The following is a 17,303-nucleotide window of genomic DNA, read 5'->3' as shown; positions in this document are numbered from 1 at the left end:
TTATTATTTGAATGAACAGAGCTATATCCTTGACCAAATCAAGAACCAATTTCCTCAGGAACAGTTTAACATACTTTGCAAAAGGGAAATAAAGTTTGGTGATTAGTCACAATATTGTACACATTCTTGAAAATATTAATTGATAATATTGTGGGTATATGTTTGTAAATTCCCCTACATGATGACTGCGTTTAAAAAATGAAACTTCCATGACTGAGAGGAAAGTTTCCAGACATCACAAAAGGACCTAGGGGAGAGTAAAAGAGCATTTACTGAGCCTGTAGTTATTCCCATGACAGTATATTCAAGGGCGGAGAAACCCTGTATCTCTTAGGCCAAGGAAATTCTTTTTATAATCTCCCCCAATATTTACTGTGCCTATGCAAGAGAGAGAGAGAGAGAGAGAGAGAGAGAGAGAGAGAGAGAGAGAGAGAAACAGAATATTTTTGTTATTATGATTGTTTTTAGTTTTTTTTATTTTGCTTTTGCTTTGTTTTGTTTTTATTTTGGGACTGTGGTTATTCTTTATTGCTGTGGGTTTTTTTGTTTGTTTGTTTGTTTGTTTGATATTTTTGTATTGTTATGTTTTTCTTCTCTTTTCCCTTTCTTCTCTTAAATTGATATTAATAGCCTCTAGAAGAACCCCTTCCAATTTTTGCTTGTTTGATCTCCCCTGCTATTTCCCTTCAAACAAAGCCACATAACTTGAACCATCTTGTTTTTCCTCATAAATTGAGAGGAAAATAATGGAGGGTACCATGACCAAACAGTCGTATCAACATTATAGTAGAAATAAAAAATGATCAGATTTAAACACCAAATCCAAAGCCAAGGACAACAGAATTGATACCCAATCTACAACAAGCTAGACACAGAGGCGACCACTTATACTAAGAGCCCTGGAGCAAAGGAGAACCTATATGGGATGCATACTGGGAGCAGGGGTGGAGGGAGGACAACATTGGTGGTGGGAATGCCCCTGATTCAATGTCATTATGTACCTAAAATATTTGTAATCACTTTGGTCAAAATAAAAATTATTATGAAAGAAAGAAAGGAAGGAAGGAAGGAAGGAAGGAAGGAAGGAAGGAAGGAAGGAAGGAAGGAAGGAAGGAAGGAAGGAAGGAAGGAAGGAAGGAAGGAAGGAAGGAAGAAGGAAGGAAGAAGAAAGAAAGAAAGAAAGAAAGAAAGAAAGAAAGAAAGAAAGAAAGAAAGAAAGAAAGAAAGAAAGAAAGAAAGAAAGAAAGAAAGAAAGAAAGAAAGAAAGAAAGAAAGAAAGAAAGAAAGAAAGAGAGAGAGAGAGAGAAAGAAAGAAAGAAAGAAAGAAAGAAAGAAAGAAAGAAAGAAAGAAAGAAAGAAAGAAAGAAAGAAAGAAAGAAAGAAAGAAAGAAAGAAAGAAAGAAGAAAAGAAAGAAAGAAAGAGAGAGAAGAAAGAGAAAGAAGAAAGAAAGAAAGAAAGAAAGAAAGAAAGAAAGAAAGAAAGAAAGAAAGAAAGAAAGAAAGAAAGAAAGAAAGAAAGAAAGAAAGAAAGAAAGAAAGAAAGAAAGAAAGAAAGAAAGAAAGAAAGAAAGAAAGAAAGAAAAGAAAGATAAAAATTGCTCCTAGGAGGAAGAAGATTGGGGATATCAGTGGTGGGAATGTTGCATGGTGAAGGGGGTGTTCTGTTTATGACTGAATTCCACTAGAATCATGCTTATAATTATGGTGTTTAAATAAAAATATTACTAAAATATTAACTTGTTTAGGATGTAAATATAGAAATTCTGACTTTTCCTTTGGGGATATACAGTCACTATTGCAATCTCTATCATATTACTTGTTTAAAAAATTTTTTATCAAACTTTTAATAAGACACTACAAAATTTTCCAAAGACTTTCAACCAAAGAAAGAACAAGTATATTTTAAATAAATTCTGAGAGGTATCAGAATGTAGACAAAAGTATATTGGTGCCTCTAAACTTTTAAGATTAACATTAATATTTCCCTAAAATTATTACTAATATCTTTATTGGTCGATATTCAATACTATTCTTTTGAGAAGTAGCAATTCCTCAGACAAGATCTCTGTCACTTAGCAGCTACTTCAACTTATAAATGTTCTGTATCTGTGAAGCAGATATCACACATTGAAGTTATCTGAAATTAAAAAATATATGCATATATGAAATATATATTTCTCACCTCTTTTCATCCCTCCCTTATCTAAAAAGAATAGGGTTGCATTTGTTTTATTTTTTTACTACCTGTGAAAAGCCAATGACCATCATTTTTTAAAAAATATCTTTCTTTAATCACCATAATTACAAACATGTCCTCCCTCTGGAAAATGCTGAAGCACAATGGAAATAGGATTGCATTTGTAACTGAAAAAAAATAGTTACTAGAAAAAAATTTATGAAATATGTCAGCATGACTATCTTGTATGCAATCTCTAGCTTTCAATCATCAGTACAAATATACTCTGAGCTCTTAATACTTAAGTACTTAAATACTTACATTTCCACCAAGTGCATAACAATATTCTGGGGACTAGGCAATAGAAGGTGTTCTAAAGGAAATAAGAGAGAATTATATTATTTAGGCTAATTTAATTTTGATAAATTACTTGAGAAAATAAAAATATCATAGAATGTATTGCAATGCATGATAATTTTAGCAAATTTAATAGGATTACCTGTGGAATGGCCAAATGCATTAAAATTGACATGTTGAATATTCTGAGTTCCTTTGTAACTAATTCTAACATATTTTTTCTTATGAATAACGTACCCGGGGCCATTGTTATCCTCAAATTCCTATATTGAAGCTCCAACTTTCAACATGACTGTAAGAGTCTTTCAGGGGCAGTTCTGGTTAAAAAGAACTTATAAGAATGGAAACCTGGGAGCCAAGAGTAATAGCAAAATGGGTCGAACATTTACCTTGCAAGTGGCCAACTGTGTTCAATCCCTGGCATCCTGTGTGGTATCCCAAAGCTGCCAGGAGTAATTTCTGAGTGGAGAGTCAGTAGCAAAGTTAGAGTGCAGCAGGGTGTGGTCAAAAACAAACACAAAATCCAGTTGAAGACCTGACTTCTTCGGATCAGTGACTTAGTAAGAGGAGAATCTCTCTAGTTATATTTGTGGGTATGTAACTCTTTATAGACATCTAGGAAAGGCAATGTGAGGTCACAGGGAGACAGTAGCCCTTGACAAGCCAGGAAGAGAATCCTGCCATTATACCAATATAAAAATACTAATCTATGAATCTGTTCAAATAAAAGTTTCTGTTTTCTTATCCACCCAATCTAAAGTATTTTGTGGTGGTCTAACCAACAAGCTTGCTACTGCAGGGTTCTATAGCCAAGCAAGCTAATAGAAAGAATGAATAAGTAAATGATTATGAATAAAGAACCAGAAAAGGGCCAGAGTGGTGGTGCAAGCAGTAGAACATCTGTCTTGCATGAACTAACCTAGGATGAACTGTGGTTTGATCCCCCGGAGTCCCATATGGTCCCCCAAGCCAGGAACAATTTCTGAGTGTATAGTCAAGAGTAACCCCCTGAGGATCAGCAGGTGTGGCCCAAAAAACAAAAAATAAAAAGTAGAAGAAGAAGAAGAAGAAGAAGAAGAAGAAGAAGAAGAAGAAGAAGAAGGAGGAGGAGGAGGAGGAGGAGGAGGAGGAGGAGGAGGAGGAGGAGAAGGAGGAGAAGAAGAAGAAGAAGAAGAAGAAGAAGAAGAAGAAGAAGAAGAAGAAGAAGAAGAAGAAGAAGAAGAAGAAGAAGAAGAAGAAGGAGGAGGAGGAGGAGGAGGAGGAGGAGGAGGAGGAGGAGGAGGAGGAGGAGAAGAAGAAGAGGAGGAGAAGGAGGAGAAGAGGAGGAGGAGGAGAAAAAGAAGAAGAGGAGGAGGAGAGGAAGAGGAGGAGGAAGAGACTTATGCTAAGAATCATTGGACACATCTATGGAGACTGTGATATGACACCATGATCTGCTGTCAGTAAAGGTTGAGGTGTAGTCAGCTAAGACTTTTATTGTGCAGGGCAGTCCTCTGCTATAGTGGGAGGTTCAGCACCATCCTTTACCTTGTCCCTCCACATTCCTGCCTTTCTACAGCAAAATATTATGATTTGCTAAATAGTTTTAGCAGGGTGCCATCTGTTCTCCCCATGATTGTAGGAGTAAGGTTTGCTGAACAATACAGATGTGTCCATTTTAAAATTTTGTCACTGGAAAAGGTCCACCAAAAATGGTCACTCTACCATTATGAAACCATACCTTGAGATGCCCAGGAGCTGGACCACTCTCTGGGTGTCAGGATGGAATCAGGTTCTCCATGTACAAGACCCATCCCTTTCTGTGAACACCCCTTCCATGCATGGTTTATAATAGTAAGATGTCCTTCCATTTGAAAAGTGGTGCTCTTTTGAAGCTTTCCTTAACTAAACCATACCTCATTTCCACTCATTGTCCTAGCACAAAGTGTTATGTTTCTCTCCCACAAGTTATGACTTGAGGAGACCATCGCCTCCAGGATTCTGTCCTTGTATAGACTCTCCTGCAGCACCCTGGACTACAGTTACCGGCTCTCCATAACTTTATGGACCCAGGCTTTGGCACTAAAAACAGACTCCATATTTGCCTTTTCAAGGAGCACAGGGTTTGGACAGCATGTGTATGTGTGTGTGTGTGGGGGGAGGGGATACCAAACTCTTAACATCTACAACTGAGAATAGAGTCAAATAAATTGCAATATGTCTAGTAACCATGACACCCAGGAACTGGACTGCTGCTTATACTTACTCTCCAGGGTCCTGTGCAGAAACACCAGTTTCACAGTGTGCTGTGGCTGCAAAATGCAGATTACTAAATTCACTACTGTTGGGATGAGCCAGTGGGGTGTTAAGCTGCTGGGGCAGCTGCAGAGGCAAATGGGGTTCCCTCTGGGGGTCAGAACCTTGGGGGTACAAAAGTGTTGTGGGCATAGCAGCCAGTGTATCTGGGAGGAGCATCTCTAGCTGGTGGTCGTGATGGGAGTGGGAAGCCCATGCGAGGTGGAGGTGGCTGTGAAATTTGAGGGGTTCTGGCTGGGTGTCTGGCCATGGGTAGCCCCAGTGGGGCCTTGGGCCTTGGGGAGAGAATGGGGGGAGCAGGAGGATCGTGGGGATTCCTGGCTGGGCGTCTTAGCATGCGAGAAGCCCGCTGGGCATCAGGGTGCTGGGCAAGGCCGTGTGGTGTGTGGGTTGCAGGTGGGCCACGGGCCGTTGGGAGCGCCTTGGGGGCCTCAGGGCGCAGAACTAGGTCTTGAGCTGTGGGGGGAGCTGGCAGGTTGCTGAGAGAAGCTTCTAGTAGCTGGGCTGTGGACAGAGGTGGAGAGGCCTGGGGAGAGCCTGCTGGGCATCGGATGGTCGGAGACCCAGGGCTGTGGAAGGGAAGCGGGTGGGGAGAGCCCGCAGTGCACAGGGCAGTAGGGGACCCCTCGAGCAAAATGTCTTGGGCGCCCAACCCGACCCTCTGTACAGCTATCAGGACTTTGTTTCAGGGACACAATGCTGCTCTTCAACATGTGACCAAAGTCTCTGGTATCCTTCCACAGAGCTGCAGTGGCCACGCTCCCTCGGAGGATACTAACCGGAAATGCCTTTCTGTCTCCCTCAGTTGGCTTCTGGTTTCCCACTTTGCTCAGCCTTGAGAGACTAGGCACGATGCTCCGCCCACTGCAGAAGTGCTAGTGTCCCTTAGGCAGAAGCCATCTTGGTTTTTGGTAAAGGAGCTTCTGAGGTATGAATATAAAATGTTTTTGCTTCATTGTTGTATCCACAAAATGAGTAAGGCCCCTCCCTATTCACATATACCTCAAAACTGATATTTGGTCTAAGAATTTTCCATTTAATAATAACTAGTTTTTTTTAAATGTTTGTTGGTTAAAAGTTCAAAATTAAGATGTTAGCAAGGGGATTTCTTCTGAGAATTCTGTTTATGGGTGATTGTCTGCCCACTGTCATTTCACCTTGTCCTCTTAAAAAATAAAATAAAAAGAATTTTCCATTTAAGAAACAAAGACAGGGGTTGGAGAGATAGTATGGAGATAGGGCACTTGCTTTGCATGCAGAAGAATGGTGGTTCAAATACTGGCCTCCCATAATGTTCCTCAAGCCTGCCACGAGTGATTTCTGAGCATAGAGCTAGAAGGAACCCCTGAGCTCTTCCGGGAATGATCCGAAAACCAAACACCAAAAAGAAAAGAAATGAAAAGAAAAGAAAAGAAAAGAAAAGAAAGAGGGAGGGAGGAAGGAAGGAAGGAAGAAGGGAGGGAGGGAGGCAGGAAGGAGGGAGGGAGGGAGGGAGGGAGGGAGGAGGGAGGGAGGGAGGAGAAAAGAAAGAAAAAGAAAGAAAGAATTAGGAAGGAAGGAAGGAAGGAGAAAAGAAAGAGAAAGAAAGAAAGAAGAAAGAAAGAAAGAAAGAAAGAAAGAAAGAAAGAAAGAAAGAAAGAAAGAAAGAAAGAAAGAAAGAAAGAAAGAAAGAAAGAAAGAAAGAAAGAAAGAAAGAAAGAAAGAAAGAAAGAAAGAGAAAGAAAGAGAGAGAGAGGGAAAGAAAGAAAGAAAGAAAGAAAGAAAGAAAGAAGGAAGGAAGGAAGGAAGGAAGGAGAAAAGAAAGAAAAAGAAAGAAAGAAGAAAGAAAGAAAGAAAGAAAGAAAGAAAGAAAGAAAGAAAGAAAGAAAGAAAGAAAGAAAGAAAGAAAGAAAGAAAAAGAAAGAAAGAAAGAAAAAAGAAAGAAGAAAGAAGAAAGAAAAGAAAGAAGAAGAAGAAAGAAAGAAAGAAAGAAAGAAAGAAAGAAAGAAAGAAAGAAAGAAAGAAAGAGAGAGAGAGAGAAAGAAAGAAAGAAAGAAAGAAAGAAAGAAAGAAAGAAAGAAAGAAAGAAAGAAAGAAAGAAAGAAAGAAAGAAAGAAAGAAAGAAAGAAAGAAAGAAAGAAAGAAAGAAAGAAAGAGAAGGAAAGGAAGGAAGGAAGGAAGGAAGGAGAAGAAAGAGAAGAAAGAAAGAAAGAAAGAAAGAAAGAAGAAGAAGAAAGGAAAGAAGGAAGGAAGAAGGAAGAAGAAGGAAGAAAGAAAGAAAGAAAGAAAGAAAGAAAGAAAGAAAGAAAGAAAGAAAGAAAGAAAGAAAGAAAGAAAGAAAGAAAGAAAGAAAGAAAGAAAGAAAGAAAGAAAGAAAGAAAGAAAGAAAGAAAGAAAAAGAAACAAGGATAATGCTGGTTCTTAAGAATCCCATTTTTGGTGATTGCTACTGTTCCTGTTGCAATGCTAGTGTTGCCCTTTTTTGGCAGTATTTGGGGAGGACAGTGGAATACACATTAAGTATTAGGAATCTAACTCAAGGCAGCCATATACATGAAAAGGAAATGCTCTACCACAGGAACCATATCACAAGTCCAGGAATCTCATTTTAAGGCATTTACGATGGCTAATTTTGAATTTTAATAACCAATAAAATTGGGAATTAAAAATAAAAATAAAAGGCTTCATAAAATTTATGGCTAACATTTTCTTTATTTCTAACATTCCAAAATTAAAAAATTAGAGTGAAAGGAATATTAATCCAATTAAGATGAAAATATGAGAATAAAAATATTTTTAAGAAACTATGGACTATTACATCAAAGTTGACCACATTCAGAAATATGCATCAAAATAAACTATTAATGCCAGGATATTCATAAGTCGGTGTTCCATAGATATCATTCATTTTAGTATTTAAATAATTAACCTATTGATGTTTATAAAAATAAAACACATTTTCACTCTATCCTCTTTAAATTTTGTTATAGTCTACAATATAGTGTTCTATAGAATTATACTACTAGAGAATTGTTTACAATATGAGGCCTAAGATATCTGGGTGAAGGGTGATAATATACTTTACCTCTAATTTACTTTTGTCTACAGAAATTTTCTAAGAATAAATTGGAAGTTAAATTCTATTTAAGAAAGAAGAAGTGATAACTGACCTGGATGCCATCATATTGCTAGGTGTTTTCTATTTGTTATCTAAGTCAATCATTCACTTTCTAGCACAATAGCACAATAGAAATAGTTTGATAAGGAGGAATTTATTACTTGAGATCCTCCAGAGTTCTAATTACAAATCAACTATATTTAATTCTAACTTAGTGTAGTTTCCTGTGCTAAGATATGTGCATTAAAATTTTAGAATCATGCATATACAAAATCTTCTTGTGAAAATTTACAAATAATATGATAACCTTTAAGAATTAAAGAATGAATTTCTGAGCACAGAAGCAGGTGTGACCCAAAAAACAAAACAACAACAACAAAAAAGAATTAAAGAATGAATAAAAATAGTCCCCCTAAGATGTCCTAATTACGGAATCATTTTTCACTATTTAAAATTCCTGAGCCAGTAAGTTCACCTGACTGCGATATCTTACATTTATTTTTAAATTCACAATATATGATACCCAGACACGAGGTATCATTTTCTCTATATTAAATAACATCAAGATTCTGTAGCCTTCTTAATGAGGACCCGTGCATAGCACCAACTCTTCTGAAGAACATGCAGGTGAGGATGTGTGATTTTAACATCTAGACTTGCTAAGGGACTCATTTAAAGAAAAAGTGTCCTAAAAGAAGCACCTTTGATTCAACACATGATTAAGTAGGGAAAAGCTGACAGAACTCTGTATTTTTCTCAAAGAGAAGCAAAAGTACAAGGTTATTCCATTTAGGATGAGAGCTGCGACTGACTCATTTAACAACGAATATTGCAATTTCCAATGAAGGTGGAAAGTAGTGATGTTTAGAAACAATTATGACTGTTTGGGTACGTTGTTGTTCACATGGTTCAGGCTGCTTTTTTTTCTCTAAGGGTTCAGAGCTGATCTTAACTCTACATCTCTCAATATCAAACTCTGTTTATATTATTTGTGAGGAGGTACTGATTAATTACTTTGTCAGTAAGTTTGCCTGTTTCCAAGTAGAGGCCCTGTATCTCTATATAATGGGTCACATACATGAAAGTATAATATCTTGTCTCTTAATTTTATTTCTACCAAATTCACTGAAGTTCTGTTGTGGGGCTTGGAGGTGTTATGAATTATGTTCTCTATCTGTACTAAGAATTCCCACATGCCTCAATGGCACTCATTGTATGGCTACTACACACCTCTGAATAAAGCATAAGTGAATAGGTATTTTAAAAGGCTCATTAATTATATTTTTAGGGAGGAAGTACTGGTAAGACAAACAGCCTCTGGTTACTTCACATTGGTTTTGTCTTCAAGTCATGAGTTTTGGGGGGAAATGACATGGCGAGTATACTACTCAGGAAATACCATTAAAAATATTCCTTAGAATGTGGTATTGTTAAGGAAAATTTGTGAAAATAGATGTTAGATGATGATAATAGTTCAGATTGGAAATCAGATATAGATGCTTGTTAAGACTTTCTTCACCCCCATCTTGTCTGCCCTGGTAACCATTAGCTAACGCCCCTCCTAAGAGGAACTTGACATATTTGGGCAAAATAAAGGACTTTTGCTCTCTCCTCCTAAGGTTTTCGCCTTATTTGAAAAAGGACAAGTTCACTATCTGATTGGATATTGGTTTTGAACCTGGACTAAGGATTGGTGCATTCTACAAGCCCTACTTTCCATATCAACCCTCCTACTAAGAGTTCTTAAACCTATAAAAGACATCTCCCTAGATTGCCCGGGCTTGCAGTTTCAGTGCAGACAAGCTAGCTGGAATCAATAAACCTGATTTTGCTAATTGTATTCTTTGAAGATTCGTGGTCTTTATTTGAGGTGGTGAGCTTTCTTGGACCCTTAACAGCTAGATGTCCTTTCTTTTCTTCTTTCCTGGCTTTCTAACAATATCACCTTTCATCCTTTTAATTTTTAGATAGCACCATATCTCAAGTACATTCTATATGAATAAAAACTAAAGAGACAACAAAATTTAACATATCTAATGGTCATATCAAATATTATATTAATTTCGGATGTGAAAATTTACATCAGTCAGAGCAAGTAATACAATATTGTTAGTGTATAAATCTAATTAATTTTAAAATTGGCTTTGCTTCAGAGAAAGCAAAAGTTAAAGGAAGAAAAAGAAAGCAAAAGAAAAGAAAAAAACCATACTCAAAAGTTAGAAAATTAATAAAAATATCTCAGTTCATAGGATAAATTAAGCAGACATCATGGCTCATTTTCGAACATCATAACTCTGAATAAAACTCAAGTCATGAAGGAACTTTTAGAAATGCTAAATTACTTGCAAACCAAACATGCTAAAAATGCTATGACATCTATCACACAGAACAAATGAGTGATGGGTCCAAGTTAGAAAATGCATTTCATGCTAAGTGATGTTATTAAAATTTTACAGATGGAGTGGTCAGTGAGGTTATGCAGGGTCTACTTATTTGTAAAAGATACGATTTTAGGGATTCCTCAAAAAATTCTAATTAACATAATTTTAAAAAGAGGATAAAAGCCTGATATGTCTGGGAATATTAATTCAATGAAAAAATTTTTTTTTGTTTTTGGGCCAAACCCATTGCTGCTCAGTGATTATTTCTGGCTATGCAGTGAGAAATTGCCCCTGGCTTGGGGGACCATATGGGACAGCAGGTTTCAAACCTTGCTCAGTCCTAGGTTAGCATGGTCAAGGCAGATGCCCTACCAGTTGTGCCACAGCTCCGTTTTTATTTTCTGTAGTTAACATAGTCTAACTGAAAACTCAAATATCAGGCCTTTACTAGTTAATCAGTAAAAAGGATTCTAATAAACCATCCTAGGCTTACTCTTTCAAGTTCATGTTCTCTCTTAAATATGTATCTTTGCTTTTTTGTATTCTTAAGGAGGCCATGGTCACTATTGAACACATATTCCTCTTTTCCCCTTCATGACTTTCTAAGTAAATTTCATCCTAACATGATTTTGCTTTAGTAAAAACAAAATGAAAACAAATAAGCCATACCCATTCTAAAGATATAGTTTAACAAAGAATTCTATTGGTAAATAAAATGTAAAAACATCTTTTATTTTGTCATTCAAGAGAAACCTCCTGAGCTTGGAGGGGAAATGGTTAATCACTGTCAAAATGGCTAGTAATAGATAGCTCAAGAGATTATGGCATCAATATCTGTTCATAGTCAATTGATGTACATGGTAGAATGTGAATTGTATCTTAAGGACAAAGAGAATCCATTGGTTGATTTTTAACCAGGGTAGTAATCCTACACATTTACTCAATATAACAATTAGTCAAGGTGATAAATAAAAATGCTTAAATAAAGATCATTAGAAACATGAGGAAGAGCTCATTTTCCCTAGGAATAAGCCTGTCAGCATGACATGGTAATTCCACATCCTCATCTTTCCAGGTAAATTTAAAGTACCAGAAGTTATAAATCCACCTTCTTTAATTAAGCAAACAAGAATATCCCTATTATCACTTGAAGCTAGGATTGACCCCTTGAGGGTTTTTTCTTATCACCAACGTTGGTGATATACTGAATCTGTTACTAAATCTAAACTGGCCTGATGCAGCTAGCTTTGTCCAATTATTTGAGAATTGCTTTGAATTTCCTCTAGGAAAGTTGGTGTATGGAGGGAAAAATCTGAAATATTAGAGAGCACACAAGGTTATGTGGGAGCATAAGATGTTCTAATTATAATGTGAAGAATTAGGGGTATATATGGGTAATTTTGCCTATCACTGGCATAAAAAATTCTTGCTTTCATTTGTTTCTTTGCAAAGTAAAACATAACTCTCTTGTTAACAGAAGCTTTATCAGAATACATTTTTTGATCTTTAAAAACAATTCACATGGCTCTAGGAGGTTTGCAGACCTTATGAATAGATATATTTCAATTAAAAGCCCAGAGGATAAAAAGAAGCTAAATTTCGAAGCTGTTTCTCTCTAGTCAGGCCTTAGGTGTCAATACTGATATAGATATAGCAAGATGCCAAGTGCCAAGTTTTCCTATCGAATTTCCTTTTTCTAAGGGAACAAGTTTTTTGATCTAGGCTTGCAGGGGTCTGCAACCTTTAAGAAAGACATAAAGAGCCACTTGGACTTGTTTCCAAAGGAAAGGAAAAAAAACCCTGGGAGCCGCAAAATTATTGCACATTTAAAACAAATATAGCACTGCATACATTGTTTCTTATCTTAATACTATATACAAGATCCTGCTGTGAATTGGAAGAAAGAAAGAACTTTTTCATTGTACATACACTGATTCCTGATGGTTTCTGCCGGGAGTCAGAAGGGCGCAGAAGCCATCTTGGGCCATGCGGTTTCCAGCTGCCTGAGACTGGATTTCATCAGCGTTCCTGCCGGTGATCCTGCCTGCTTCAGAGGTGGTTCGTGACTTACACACACTGATTCCTGCTGGTTTCTGCCAGGAGTCAGAAGGGCGCAAAAGCCATCTTGGGCCATGCGGTTTCCAGCTTCCTGAGACTGGATTTCATCAGCGTTCCTGCTGGTGATCCTGCCTGCTGCAGAGGTGGGTCGGATGTACACACACTGATTTCTGCTGGTTTCTGCTGCGAGTCAGAAGGGTGCAAAAGCCATCTTGGGCCATGCGGTTTCCAGCTGCCTAAGACTGGATTTCATCAGCATTTCTGCCAGTGATCCTGCCTGCTTCAGAGTGAGAGACAGAATTAAGGAACCTGGCTGGAATTCAGATGCCAGCACACCTTTTTTCCTGTCTTCTGTGCTGTGCTCCATTTTTGGCCTGATTTCATCCTGTGTGTGGCTAATCTGTGGATGGCTTGCCTTCCCTGAAGCCTTCCCTGAAGGTGAGTTTACAAGCCCAGAAAGGGGGGAGCCAGAGGAGCACAGCCGCTCCGCTTCGCTTCCCAGCCGTGCACATCATTTAACCAATGAATACAACCACAACACGTAGAAAAACCACAATACAAGTATGACAATGGGGAAACAACGCAGGCCAGTGCCAGACATAGAGAATGATGATGGCAACTCTGATGACTTGAACATGACCAACCAACTAGTCAGTCTCTCAGATAGGGACTTTAGAGTCGCAAGATGGAAGATGTTTAAAGAACTCAAAGAAAGTATAGAAGAGAACACTAATAAGAATCAAGAGAATATGAAGAGAAATCAGAAAACTCCAAACTGAAATTTCAGGTCAAATAACAGGTCTGAAAATCTCAGTAGATGAATTGAAGAAAAACATAGATGAGCTTTCCCATGGGTTAACAGCAGCTCAGGATAGAATAAGTACACTGGAAGATGAGATGAATAACAACTACACACAACAGAAGAACTTGGAAAAAAGGCTTAAAGCAAATGATCAAACAATGGAAAAATTACTCAAAGAATGAAAACAGATGAAAATAGAAGTCTATGATAAGCTCAACAGAAACAACTTAAGAATCATTGGAGTCCCAGAGACCCAGGAAGAAGATCTCCAGGAAGAATCAACAGTCAAGAACATCATTAAAGAGAAACTACCAGAGCTAAAGAATACATGCAATCAAATCCTGCATGCCCGAAGAGTATCAAATAAAAGAGAACCCAGAAAAAAAACCCCAAAACACATCCTAGTCACAATGACAAATCCCACAGATACAGAATTCTGAAAGCAGCAAGATCGAAAAGAGAAATTACATTCAAGGGAACATCCTTGATATTTACTGCAGACCAGTCACCGGAAACACTCAAGGCCAGAAGGCAGTGGTGGGACATAGTGACAAAACTCAATGAAATAAATGCTTCGCCTAAAATACTGCACACAGCAAAACTGACTTTCAGGTTTGAAGGAAAAATACATGGTTTCACAGACAAACAACAGCTCAGAAACTTTACAGACTCAAAACCATTCTTAAAAGAAAAACTGAATGGTCTAATTTAAGACAAGACTGGTCCCCTGTTTGTGACATCAGGCTGGGAAAATCCACAAAACTACTGCCCAGTGGGGCCCAACTGTGAAAAACTGTGAGTGCTACCTGTGTATGTCTGTCTACTGTCCTCTTGCGTGAAACTCTTGGGAGTGGGCCGAAAAGAGGCTCCAGCAGAGCATGGCCGCTTCACTTCGCTATGCGGCCATGTGCTCTTTCTAAGAAAAGAACACCATTGCAGCAAGAAGAAAAAATCACACTAAGAACTGTGCTAGATCACAGAAGCAAGCATTTCTCTCCAGACTGTTCTCTGTTGCATGCTCGGGCCTAAGATTTGATCCGGTGTGAGGCTTCATCCACGGAGGACTCCCCTCCCTTAGAGGCAAGTCAGCCCATCTAGAAAGGGCGGAGCCAGAGGAGTGTGCTGCTTGCATCATATAGCCAATGAATACCACCACAACACGTAGAAAAACCCACAATACAAGTGTGACAATGGGGAAACAATGCAGGCCAGCATCAGACATAGAGAATGAAGATGACAATTCTGATGACCAGATAATGACCAACCAACTAATCAACCTCTCAGATAAGGACTTTAGACTAGCAATATGGAAGATGCTCAACAAACTCAAAGAAACCATGGATCGAGTTGAACAGATCACTAATAAGAACCAAGAAAATATGAAGACAGAAATCACAAAACTCCAAACTGAAATATCATGTCAACTAACAGGCCTGAAAAAGTCAGTAAATGAAGGAATGACAAAATGGATAAGCTCTGGGACAGGGTAGCAGAAGCTGAGAATAGACTTGGTGCTGTGGAAGATGAGATACATAACAATTCCATACAGCAGGAGAGACTGGAAAAAAGACTTAAAGCAAATGAGCAGACAATGGAAAAATTAGTCAAAGAATGGGAACAGATGAAAATAGAAGTCTATGATAAGATCAACAAAAACAACTTAAGAATCATTGGAGTCCCAGAGACCCAGGAAGAAAATTTCCAGGAAGAATCAATGGTCAACAACATCATTACAGAGAAACTTCCAGAGCTAAAGAATATATGTGATCAAATCCTGCATGCTCTAAGAGTACCAACCAAAAGAGACTCCAGAAAAACCACCCCAAGACACATCCTAGTCACAATGACAAATCCCACAGATAGAGACAGAATTCTGAAAACAGCAAGATCAAAAGGGGAAATTACGTTCAAGCAAGCACCCTTGAGATTTACAGCAGACCTGTCACCAGAAACACTCAATGCCAGAAAGCAGTGGTGGGATATTGTGACAAGACTGAATGAAATAAATGCTTCACCCAGAATACTATACCCAGCAAAACTCACTTTCCGGTTTGACGGAAGAATACATGGTTTCACAGACAAAAAACAGCTCAGAAACTTTACAGACACAAAACCAGTCTTAAGATAAAAACTGAAAGACCTAATATAAGACAAGACTAACCAAAAGACACACCAAATTTTGATATAAAGATGGCATTAAATCTTTCTCTCAACGTCAATGGACTAAATGCACCAGTCAAGAGACACAGAGTGGCTAAATGGATCAAAAAACTCAATCCAGCCTTCTGATGCCTACAAGAAACGCACCTGAATAGTCAGAACAAACATAGACTCTAAATAAAAGGCTGAAGAAAAATTATCCAAGCAAACAACACCCATAAAAAAGCTGGAGTGGCCATACTAATATCAGATAATGCAAACTTTATACTCAGGAAGGTTGTAAGGGACAAAGATGGACATTTTATATTAATCAAGGGGTATGTAGAGCAGGAAGAAATAACTCTACTAAACATATATGCACTGAATGAGAGGCCAGCAAAATATTTAATACAACTGTTGACAAATCTGAAAAATAATATCAATAACAACACAATAATTGTGGGGGACCTTAACACGGCTTTGTGAACACTGGATAGTCAACCAGACTGAAACCCAACAAGAATATACTAGACCTGAGGAGAGAAATGGAAGAAAGAGGCCTAGTGGATATATATAGAACACTCCATCCCCAAAAACCTGGATACACATTCTTCTCCAATGTACATGGGACATTCTCCAGGAAAGAGTACAAGCTGGCATATAAGACAAGACTGACCAACAGACACACCAAACTTCGATATAAAGTGACACTAACTCCCAGCACATTTATTTCTCTCAATGTCAATGGACTAAATGCACTAGTTAAGAGACACAGAGTGGCTAAATGGATCAAAAACTCAATCCAAACTTCTGCTGCCTATAAGAAATGCATCTGAATAGTCAGAAGAACCATAGACTCAAAATAAAAGGCTGGAGGAAAATCATCCAAGCAAACAACACTCATAAAAAAGCTGGAGTGGCCATACTAATATCAGATGATGCAAACTTTATACTTAGGAAAGTTGTAAGGGATAAAGATGGACATTTTGTATTAATCAATGGATAAGTACAGCAGGAAGAAATTACTCTCCTAAAGATATATGCACTGAGTGAGGGGCCAGCAAAATATTTAATAAAATTGTTGACAAATCTGAAAAATAATATCAATAACAACATAACAATTGTTGGAGTTCTCAACACGGCATTGTCAACACTTGACAGGTCAACCAGACTGAAAGCCAGCAAGAATATACTAGACCTGAAAAAAATATGGAAGAAAGAGGCCTAGTAGATATATGCAGGACACTCCATGCCCAGAAGCCTGGATACACATTCTTCTCTAATGTACATGGGACATTCTCCAGGATAGACTACACGCTAGCACACAAAACATATCTCCATAATATTAAGAGGATAGAATATTGTCCTCAATGGAGAGAAACTGAAAGCCTTTCTTCTAAATTCTGGCACAAGTCAAAGCTGTCCTCTCTCACCACTCCTATTTAACATAGCACTGGAAGTACTTGCTATAGCGATTAGGCAAAAAAAAAAAAAAAAAAAAAAAAAGATATCAAGGGAATCCAGATAGGAAAGGAAGAAGTCAAGCTCTTGCTGTTTGCAGATGACATGATACTCTACCTGGAAAACACTAAGGTCTCTATAAAAAAGCTTCTAGAAAAAAATAGACTCATATAGCAAGGTGGCAGGCCTATCTATACACCAATAGTAATAAGGAAGAAATGGACATTAAGAAAACAAACCCATTCACAATAGTGCCACACAAACTCAAATATATTGGAATCAACTTGACGAAAAATGTGATGGATCTATGCAAAGAAAACTATAAATCTCTGCTCCAAGAAATAAGAGAGGACACAAGGAAATGGAAGCACATACCCTGCTCATGGATTGGCAGGATTAACATCATTAAAATGGCAATACTCCCCAAAGCATTGTACAGATTTAATGCGATCCCTCTAAAGATACCCATGACATTCTTCAAATAAGTGGATCAAGCACTTTTGAAATTTGTTTGGAACAATAAACACCCTAGAATAG

The 17,303-nt window shown here is 37.8% G+C and overlaps 1 protein-coding gene across 2 annotated transcripts in view; it reads left to right on the top strand.

Moving 5' to 3' along the window:
• Positions 1-17,303, top strand: part of GABRA1 (gamma-aminobutyric acid type A receptor subunit alpha1) — a 1,147,113-nt gene that overhangs the window by 977,048 nt on the left and 152,762 nt on the right. The window contains exon 1 of one of the 2 annotated variants that reach the window (XM_049776064.1): positions 16,488-16,491. The exons of the other annotated variant lie outside the window; for it this stretch is intronic. The gene's annotated coding sequence lies outside the window, so the exon portion shown is untranslated. Of the gene's footprint in view, positions 1-16,487; positions 16,492-17,303 lie in introns of those variants that run through there. 2 annotated transcript variants of the gene reach the window in all.

This window comes from Suncus etruscus, chromosome 6, assembly GCF_024139225.1.
Source record: "Suncus etruscus isolate mSunEtr1 chromosome 6, mSunEtr1.pri.cur, whole genome shotgun sequence".
NCBI lineage: Eukaryota > Metazoa > Chordata > Mammalia > Eulipotyphla > Soricidae > Suncus > Suncus etruscus.
The sequence above is the reverse complement of the archived record's forward strand: the minus strand, read 5'-3'. Positions and strand labels throughout refer to the sequence as shown.